General features: G+C 25.1%; 1 long non-coding RNA gene across 1 annotated transcript; it reads right to left on the reverse strand.

The window, feature by feature from the left end:
* Positions 1-2,095: 2,095 nt before the first annotated feature.
* LOC107883535 lies at positions 2,096-2,564 on the reverse strand. The gene is made up of 3 exons (XR_001679357.2): positions 2,526-2,564; positions 2,258-2,451; positions 2,096-2,199 (listed from the first exon to the last, which is right to left on the reverse strand). It is a non-coding gene; the product is annotated as an uncharacterized LOC107883535 (long non-coding RNA).
* Positions 2,565-10,737: the final 8,173 nt, after the last annotated feature.

A 10,737-nucleotide genomic window follows, 5' to 3' on the forward strand; every position in this document is an offset into this window, starting at 1 on the left:
GGGAGAAATGGGAACCTCGAAACGGTCTCCGCCATTAGACTGCATGCTCAAAAACGAAGATACTCTCTCGTGGGCCGCAGTATACCGTGCCTCAACGTTCACGGTTAAGCCTCGACTATTATAGTCCTCTAAAAAAAATAAACTGGCCGGTGACCACAGCGACCCGTGAGCCATACCCCGCCTATTAGGTGTGTGTTCTCAAACTCGGTAATGTACGGTTGTGCACGTATCACTTAAGGCCTGTTTTACTAGGGCCCTATAAAACCAGACAGTAAATAAAAACGGTTTATATCACTAGAAAAAAAACGGTTTATATCACTTTCATGGATGAAAAATATCAAATCAGTTTGAGTTGGAATAAACAACAAATTACATTTATCACTGGCCGCCGAATTTAAAAATATTTAAATTTTCAATATTATTAAATACAAATACAATTTGACAACTGACCAAGGCCGTATCTGAGGGTGGTCCAGGGGGTTTGGATCCCCACCCCCTTCGAAATTTTTTCAATATGTCTTATTTTTAACCAAATATCGTAACATAAATTCAATAAAATTACAATATACATGTTTTGTACACTCTACACCCTACACGTCAACTAATTGATCTTAAATAAACAATCTTACATATAACGATTTATTATTTGAATAATTAACAATGGAAATAAATCATTATACGTTATTCCTCATGTTCAATATCATTAAAATTGAAATATTTATCTCGTATGAACATTGCTGAAGTTATATTGTGAAATTCAAAACAAATTACTACCTATTATACCAATATAATGTACATTTAATATACACATACAATTAATACTAATGACTGAATTGTTGTATCCAAGCAGATTTATTTTATTTATTTTTAAGTACATACTATGATCTATATTTATTTCATATTATCATATAGATAGAATCAGAAATTTTTTTTTAATCTTAATTGAGTTTTATATTGTACCAAAGTATTGTGTATTATTTATAACATATTAAGATATTAATTGTGTAAATTGCGATATTGTTAATCTCTAGCATTCAACAACAAAAAACTTTTTTATTTCTAACAATAAGTAACAACTAATTAAATTACATTTAACTATTAATATAATTGATATACTTTTTTACAAATATAATGATTTATAATATGTTTAATTATGTAAATCAGGTAGTCAATCTTTATTGATGAATATATAATAATATAATATTTGATATTATTAATATTTAATATATAGTTTAAGTCTAAACAGTACTTTATGATATCCAACTATGACTATATTATCTTAGTTAGTTACCTGTTGAACACTATTGGTTAATTCAATAATAATTTTCTTCACACACCACATTTACTAAAGTTTAATTTATATTTTTACACTAACCATGATGAACATCTCAAAAAACTAATAATATTTTTGTATATAATAAATAATAATGTATATTACATTTAATATTTTATAAGATTTTTGCATAACAGCTGTAAAATAAACAGCATTTATATAGGTTTTAAATTTTATAAAGTATTAAACAATGCATAATTAGCACAAAACATTATAAAAGTAATGAACACAATTTTAAAAAATTTCAAAATCTGTGGAACACCATTGATACAGGCTATTATGGTTTAAGTGTTAAACTGTGTCATTATTATAATTATTATTATTATTATTATTATTATATTTAAATCTTAACTATTTATTGTAAATCTGTATATTAAATATTATAATTATATATATTTTATACTGTATGTCTGTACCATACCGTATATTTAAAATTAATTTGGAATGATATTCTGTTAGGTATATAAAGTTTATTATTATTATTAATATTAATATATTATTTGTTTTAGAAAAATTGACATGCGAAGCTATTTGAAGAATTTTGAATTGGAATATTCAAATTGTACCAATTAGTAATTTATTTATTTGCTGTAATAATCATAAGTTAAATATAAAATCTTATTTAATTATATTTAATACAATTATTAGATAGAAAATACATTTATTAGGGTTTCTAAAGCTACTTTGAATGACCAAAAATTAATGAGTCCAATTTCCATAACTCATGTCTAACTAAATTTCTGAAGTCTGAACTAGGTATATGTTGCTTCCCAATTCACATCTACACATCCTGGTCTTCTAAGATCTGCACTATTAAAATTAGCTACCTACTTCTTCACAATCAGACAATAGTAGTATGGTATAGTCTAGAAAATAAAAAAAATACATTTATTAGGGTTTTACTTATGTTTATCATAAAGTTACTTTGAATGTCCAAAAATTAATGAATCCAATTTCCATAAATCATGTCTAACTAAATTTCTGAAGTCTGAACTAGGTATATGTTGCCACTTTCCAATTCACATTTACACATCCTGGTCTTCAAAGATCTGCACTTTTAAAATTGGCCACCTACCTACTTCTTCACAGTTGGACAATGGTAGTACCTATGGTATATCCTACAAAATAAAAAAAACACAATATACATAATAATATTAAGATTTAAAAACAATTTAAAAGAAAAATACAATACTTTAAAACCAAGAGAAGCATGATCAATTCTTAATACTTCAACTAAAAAAGAAAAATGTCTATAGCGCCTTCCTCCTTTTTCATACGGACTGAGGACCGTCAATGGTCGAGTTAACACTAAGATTTGCAATTGTTAATTAATATAATTAACTCAAGATAAGCTAAGTTAAGTGAACACAAGATTGTTTTAAGCCAAAAGTTGAATGTAAACGTTTACAAAGGTACAACTTAACTTAATTTAAATTTATAGTATTTTTATAAATAGTAGTTTGTTTCTTTCAATCTTAGCAATAATTTAATGTTTCATTCCTAGCAATCATAATTCATTTCAAAAATGATAAAATATTATTAAAATTAATCATTATTCAGTAGGGTAATTTCATCTATCCGAAACTGGTAATGACAAAATATATGTATGAACTGAAGAAAACATAATTGAGTAGTCCATGTTATACATTGATATCTTATTTAATCTGGAACTTGGAAACCCTCTTTTGCTGACTATAAGAAACAAAAAAATACATTTAATTGTAATTCTTGTAAACATATATTTTTAAGTAACTGTAACATAACTAAGTGTTATTTATTTATTATGATAAGGCTTTGGAGAGTAAACAGTTAGTTAACAAACATAGTAACATATATGTGTAGTTATGTTGTATAATATATTATGTGCAAAGTTGAGGTAATTTCTGATCTATATAATATATAGACTTTAACAAATACTGGATGAAACTTTGAGATGTGATTTTTAACAAATGGATGTTATAATAAGCTATTAAATGTTTATTAAAATACAACTTGTAACAGGTGTCGGGTTCTAGGTATTAGGCTTAAATAATAATATCAGTTCAAGTTCAGATATATAATTCGGAGGCAATTTATTAACAAAGATTTTAGGTACAATAAATAATTTATGCATGATGTACTTACAGTATCAGTTGAAGAAGAAATTTAAGTATTAAGTAGGTATTTTAGGTACCTATTTTAGATTCTGATTGGAGCGATGATTGTATTGATTTTACAATGATGTGTTTTTAATTATTTTATTTTTATTTTTGTGTCATCACATTTCGGTGCAGTAAAAATGCTTAACAGCTTTTCTACTTCAGCATTGTTTCTAGTATGAAAAGGAATGTACTGTCTTAGTACTTTGGAGGGTCAAAAGTAAAAAGTTCCCAGAACTTTTCAAAAACATCAAGAACAATAAACTAACAATTAAGGAAAAACTAAGATTTTTATGCAAAACTAGTTTTAGAAAAAATCAAATTTGTGTTTTGGTGTAACTCTAAAAAATAAACTTAGATACATTAAAATGTTCAAAATATTTTGGAATTTTTTTAAACTTTTTAATATTTATGAATATATGAAAATATAGTCGTAATATAAAAACAAATCTATGGTAGGTTTTTAAGGTACTTACAATCTATAGATATAGTACCTACAAAGTTATAATTTATAATCATATTATATCATCATTAATAATATATCAATAATATTCTATCCTTTGGTAATATTTATATTTATACATTATTATAGGCATGTAAGTATATACATACTTGGTATATGTAATTCATTATTTACATAATTTTATACTTGATAGTTAATAGTATAATAATATAAACAATTTGATAGATACTCTTCTTTGGTATTTTTTACAGTATAAAATTGAAAATTATTATCTAAAATATAACACTACATTTTTCTTTTTATCATTTGTTTTTATGACTCTGCCTAAATTGATGGATGTCTTTGAGCACTTTTCCCATTTTCCCCCTCCCTTACGAAAGCTATGATTATATTGTAAATAAAAAATTTAGTATTAAGCCAATTAAGGTATACCTACAACTTTTGTACCTAAATTAAATATTATGTTTACAATTTTCACATAATTGCACACTTCAATAGAATTTTATTTAGTAATTTGTGTCATAAAGTTACCAGCAATGTCCCAAAATGAATCACATCTAATTTTCAGAACACTGAATTTCCAAACTTGTTATGTGTTCTTTGAAATTTAAATATGTTCAGATGCTCCGTGCTATTAAAACTAGATACTGGTTCTGCAATATATTACCTGCAAATTAAAAGTTTGTTAAAAATATGTCAGTGCACTATTTTTTTTCTCTGTGACCTATGAGCAACATAGCAAATTTGTGTAGAGCAGATCAAATTTTGTAATGTTAGCTTTAATAAACATAGAGTAAAAATATTTTCTAAAGAACCTTACAGGCATAATAAAGAAAACTTTTAAAGTTTTCTTTATCATGCTTACAGCCTACAGGTATATTTATTTTTATTTTATTTTTAAAGCAAGTTATGTGTATTTTAAGTTTGTACCTAATATAATTTATTTTACATAGTTGATTATTATTTATTATGACTTAACTGGCTGAACCCTTTGGACACAATTATAATTCTACACACACAATTAGATATATTATAATATAACTATATAGTATAATGATATCAGAAAATATAATTTAGTCATAGTGTCATATAGATAACTCACTTTTAAATGGATAAATCAATAAAATCACATGATGTACCCACAATAATATTCTTACCTTTTAAGTTTTAGTATTCGCTTTAATATTAATGTTTTTATAACTTGAATTGGAATATTTATAATGTATACTTGTTCAGTAGAATTGTCTTAAATAAAATAGACTTATCAAAAATTGTCAATACATTTGGTGGATTTCCTAGTTCCTCGTAGGTATTTACATCATATTATTATATGTCAGTTTTGACAACCATGATATAATACATTGTGTATTTGTGTGAGCTAAAAACAAAAACAGTATATCATTAAGTTACTTTCAGCAAATATTTAAAATTTTAGAGACCTCAAAAAACCACTTACATTACAAAATTTCTGTAAACCAAATGTCTATTGTCTAGCCACTAATCAGTAATAATTATTATTGACATTCCATTATTCAGACATTGATAAGAATGTGCATGATGTGTTGCCTATACAAGTCCCAAACAGGGGGTACTTTACTAGTTAACAATAGACAATTAGCGTAGTTGCTAGCCCACAAACACAAACCCCTATAAGTAAACTCAAGTCCTAGGTATATAGTTGGAAATTTAAAATTCAACGGTGTCTATCTTAACCTAAACACTGCTCTGAAAAGTGAGCAGCCCTTTGGCTCTTTAGCCGGCCCTATTACAAAAATGTATTAACACAACCGGTAGAACATGCAAGTAATTATTTAAATGTTTTAAACATTTGAATGAACTTATATAGAATGTCCTTCATCAGACAGTGTGAGATGATGAAATTTCAATTCTTGTGAATTGAAAAAGTACAAATATGAAACTTGGTCGTTTTGTTAATAGAATTCAAATTTACACTGAAGCTGTGTGTAAAGAAATAAAAGATAAAATACCAAGGGTATTGTACAAACGTAAAAATAACGAAATACAAATTCCATTTAGACATTTTTTAACTGATCATAATTATGCATTATTGAGTTCACAGTCTAATAAAAAACGTAAACAGAATAGTTCAGAATGGGATGATGGTAAAGCATTTTGCCCAGGTGACCCAAGGAATATCTTTGTTGAAGATCAATGGCAAAAACGATCAAATAGAGTTCAAAGTCATTTTAGTCAAACCAATATTCAACGGTTGAGTTATGATTGTCAATATAAAAGTACTGAAAAAGTTGTTCAATATGATAATGATCAAAATGGACAGGACAAAATATTAAACTTACCTCGATATTCCAACCATTTGTTCACTGATATTAAATATTATTCTCCATGTTTAAGTGAACAGTATATAGTTGGTGTGTATTCGGGTGGAGGCTATTATAAGTGTGTGACTCTGTAAGGTGAAGATTTTCGTAAATTGCAAAACAACTCCTGGTTAAATGGAACTGTGATTGACCCACTGCTATATTGTCTTATGTGAATAATGAAATTGGTTATATACCTGTGGAAATAAGCAATACAATTTGGTCAAGTACCAAAGTTAAAATAGCTAAATTTGATTCGACTAAATACTGTGTTATTTCTGCCGATCAATCCTGAAGGTAATCATTGGACTTTATTTATTATGGACTTCAATTTGGGTTGTGTATTTTACTTGAATCCTCTGCGTCCAGAATCAGTTGACTTGTACTTACCTCGATTAAAATAAAAATGTTGTTTTCAATGGCCGTGGTAATAAAAAAGCAAAATATTTACTGCGTAAAAAGGTTCTTAAAAATATTGAGTATCCTTTACAGGATGATAGTAACAGTTGTGAAGTGTTTGTGTTGTATTATTGTAGTACATATATAATACAATGTTTACTCAGAGCTTTTCAAAGGAAGTTAATGTGAGTGATTTAAGAAATACATTGCAGCATCGATGTTTAATGTACTCTGATAATATCAGTGAAAGATGCCTTATGTGTGCACAAAATATAAAAGTAAGTTTTACTTGGATTAAGAGTAATAAATGTGAGCGAAGAGTTCATAATGTGTGTGTAGGTGGTGTATGCTACAAATTTATGACTAAAGAATTGAAAAATGAAAACTTCACTTGTATCTTATGCAATAAGCAAAGGTGGGCAAGTTAATGAAAATAATTAACTCAAGTTAAGTTAAGTTAAAAATTCACAAGATCGATAAGTTAAAGGTTAAAAGATAACAAATTATAAATTTAACTCGATAAGTTAAAAGTTAATATGGACAAAATATTAACTTAACTCAGTTTAAAAAAATTTAAATAAATTTTTTTTTTTTTAATTAGTATGTAAATCACATAAAGAGTGAATGTGTCTTTCTAGTTTCTAATTTATAAATTATAAAATAACTACAATTTTATTGAACTTTTATCATGATGTACACTATGTACTTTTACCTTACTATTATTTACTAATTTAAACTATACTCATCTCAAATTAATGATTTAACAAATATATTTTTTTATATCGTATAGCAATATTGAATGACCTTTATATATATTATAATTTATAAGTTATATAACATTAAAACATAACAATTGTCAATTTGTAATTTAAAATTATTAATTTTATCAAAAACATTTATAATTGCAACTTGCAGAATAAATAATTTACAACTTAATAAAATATATTAATATACACGAAATTATGTTATCAAGAAAAAGAACAGAAATGTTTGTGATTTTGTATTGGATTATTTTTATTTTATACTGATAAAGTAATAATATTTACGTATAAAAGAAAAATTTCAAAATTATTTTAACTTGATGGATTTTTTTAAAATCAACTGAGAAAAGATAACTTATTTTAACTGTAAATTAAACTAGTTAAGTTCATAAGTTGATTAGAAAATAAACTAACTAGTTAATGCCCACCTTTGGCAATAAGTATATTAATTAAGTACCTGTTTTATAATAAATTACAAAATAATAAAATACAAAATTAAAACTAATATTAAATAAAGATAAACAAACTTATACAATACCTATTATATGTAATGAATGGTTGTATATATAAGTTGGTTGTAATTTATAAATTACCCGTACAGTAAAATGGAATCAATTACCCAACATAAAATTAGGTACCTATGTAACTAAGTCATATCTTTAAAAGTGGGGATTAACTAAGTAGGTAGTTAAAATATTTAAATTAAAAAAAAAAAGTTATTTGTTTTAAAATTAACTTAAATTCAGAATGTAACCAGTTAAATTTATTATTTATTAAGTATCAACTTTTGACTTAGAAGTTTTGAACAATCTTGTGTTCACTTAACTTAGCTTATCTTGAGTTAATTATATTTATTAACAATTGCAAATCTTAGTGTTAACTCTGCCATTGACGGTCCTCAGTCCGTTTGAAAAAGGAGGAAGGCGCTTTAGACATTTTTCTTTTTTAGTTGAAGTATTAAGAATTAATCATGCTTCTCTTGGTTTTAAAGTATTGTATTTTTCTTTTAAATTGTTTTTAAATCTTAATATTATTATCTATATTGTGTTTTTTTTATTTTGTAGGATCTATCATTGTCCAACTGTGAAGAAGTAGGTAGTTGGCCAATTTTAAAAGTGCAGATCTTTGAAGACCAGGATGTGTAAATGTGAATTGGAAAGTGGCAACATTACCTAGTTCAGACATCAGAAATTTAGTTAGACATGATTTATGGAAATTGGATTCATTAATTTTTGGACATTCAAAGTAACTTTATGATAAACATAAGTAAAACCCTAATAAATGTATTTTTTTATTTTTGTAGAATATACCATACTACTATAGTACTATAGTCTGATTGTGAAGAAGTAAGTAGCCAATTTTAATAGTGCAGATCTTCGAAGACCAGAATGTGTAGATGTGAATTGGAAAGTGGCAACATATACCTAGTTCAGACTTCAGAAATTTAGTTAGACATGAGTTATGGAAATTGGATTCATTAATTTTTGGTCAATCAAAGTAGCTTTAGAAACCCTAATAAATGTATTTTCTATCTAATAATTGTATTAAATATAATTAAATAAGATTTTATATTTAACTTATGATTAATACAGCAAATAACTAAATTACTAATTGGTATAATTTGAATATTACAATTCAAAATTGTTCAAAGAGCTTTGCATGTCAATTTTTCTAAAACAAATAATATATTATTAATATTAATAATAATAATAAACTTTATAGACCTAACGGAAAATATTTCCAATTTAATTTTAAATATACAGTATGGTACAGACATACAGTGTAAAATTTACATAATTATAATATTTAATATACAGATTTACAATAAATAGTTTAAATTTAAATATAATAATAATAATAATAATGACACAGTTTAACACTTAAACCATAATAGCCTATATCAATGGTGTTCCACAGCTTCTGAAATTTTTTAAAATTGTGTTCATTACTTTTATAATGTTTAGTGACTAATATGTATGTAAACTGTTTTTTGCTAAATATGCATTGTTTAATACATTATAAAATTTAAAAACTTATATAAATGCTGTTTTATTTTACAGCTGTTATGCAAAAATCTTATAAAATATTAAATGTAATATACATTATTATTTATTATATACCAAAATATTATTACTTTTTTGAGATGTTTATCATGGTTAGTGTAAAAATATAAATTAAACTTTAGTAAATATGGTGTATGAAGAAAATTATTATTGAATTAACCAATAGTGTTCAACAGTTAACTAACTAAGATAATATAGTCATAGTTGGATATCATAAAGTACTGTTGAGACTTAAACTATATATTAAATATTTATAATATCAAATATTATATTATTATATATATTCATCAATAGAGATTGACTACCTGATTTACACAATTAAACATATCATAAATCATTATATTTGTATAAAGGTATATAAATTATATTAATAGTTAAATGTAATTTAATTAGTTATTACTTATTGTTAGAAATAAAAAAGTTTTTTGTTGTTGAATGCTAGAGATTAACAATATCGCAATTTTCACAATTTATATCTTAATATGTTATAAATAATACACAATACTTTGGTACAATATAAAACTCAATTAAGATTAAAAAAAAATTTCTGATTCTATCTATATGATAATACAAAATAAATATCGATCATAGTATGTACTTAAAAATAAATAAAATAAATCTGCTTGGATATAACAATTCAGTCATAAGTATTAATTGTATGTGTATATTAAATATACATTATATCGGTATAATAGGTAGTAATTTGTTTTGAATTTCACAATATAACTTCAGCAATGTTCATACGAGATAAATATTTCAATTTTAATGACATTGAACATAAGGAATAACGTATAATGATTTATTTCCATTGTTAATTATTCAAATAAAAAATCGTTATATGTAATATTGTTTATTTCAGATCAATAAGTAGACGTGTAGGGTGTAGAGTGTACAAAACATGTATATTGTAATTTTATTGAATTTATGTTACGATATTTGGTTAAAAATAAGACATATTGAAAAAATTTCGGGGGGGAGGGATCCAAACCCCCTGGACCACCCTCAGATACGGCCTTGGTCAGTTGTAAAATTGTATTTGTATTTAATAATATTGAAAATTTAAATATTTTTAAATTCGGCGGCCAGTGATAAATGTAATTTGTTGTTTATTCCAAGTCAAACTGATTTGATATTTTTCATCCATGAAAGTGATATAAACCGTTTTTTTTCTAGTGATATAAACCGTTTTTATTTACTGTCTGGTTAATAATGTAAATAATTCAATAATTTGAAGACCTCCC

The sequence above is a fragment of the Acyrthosiphon pisum genome, chromosome X (genome assembly GCF_005508785.2).
Source record: "Acyrthosiphon pisum isolate AL4f chromosome X, pea_aphid_22Mar2018_4r6ur, whole genome shotgun sequence".
NCBI lineage: Eukaryota > Metazoa > Arthropoda > Insecta > Hemiptera > Aphididae > Acyrthosiphon > Acyrthosiphon pisum.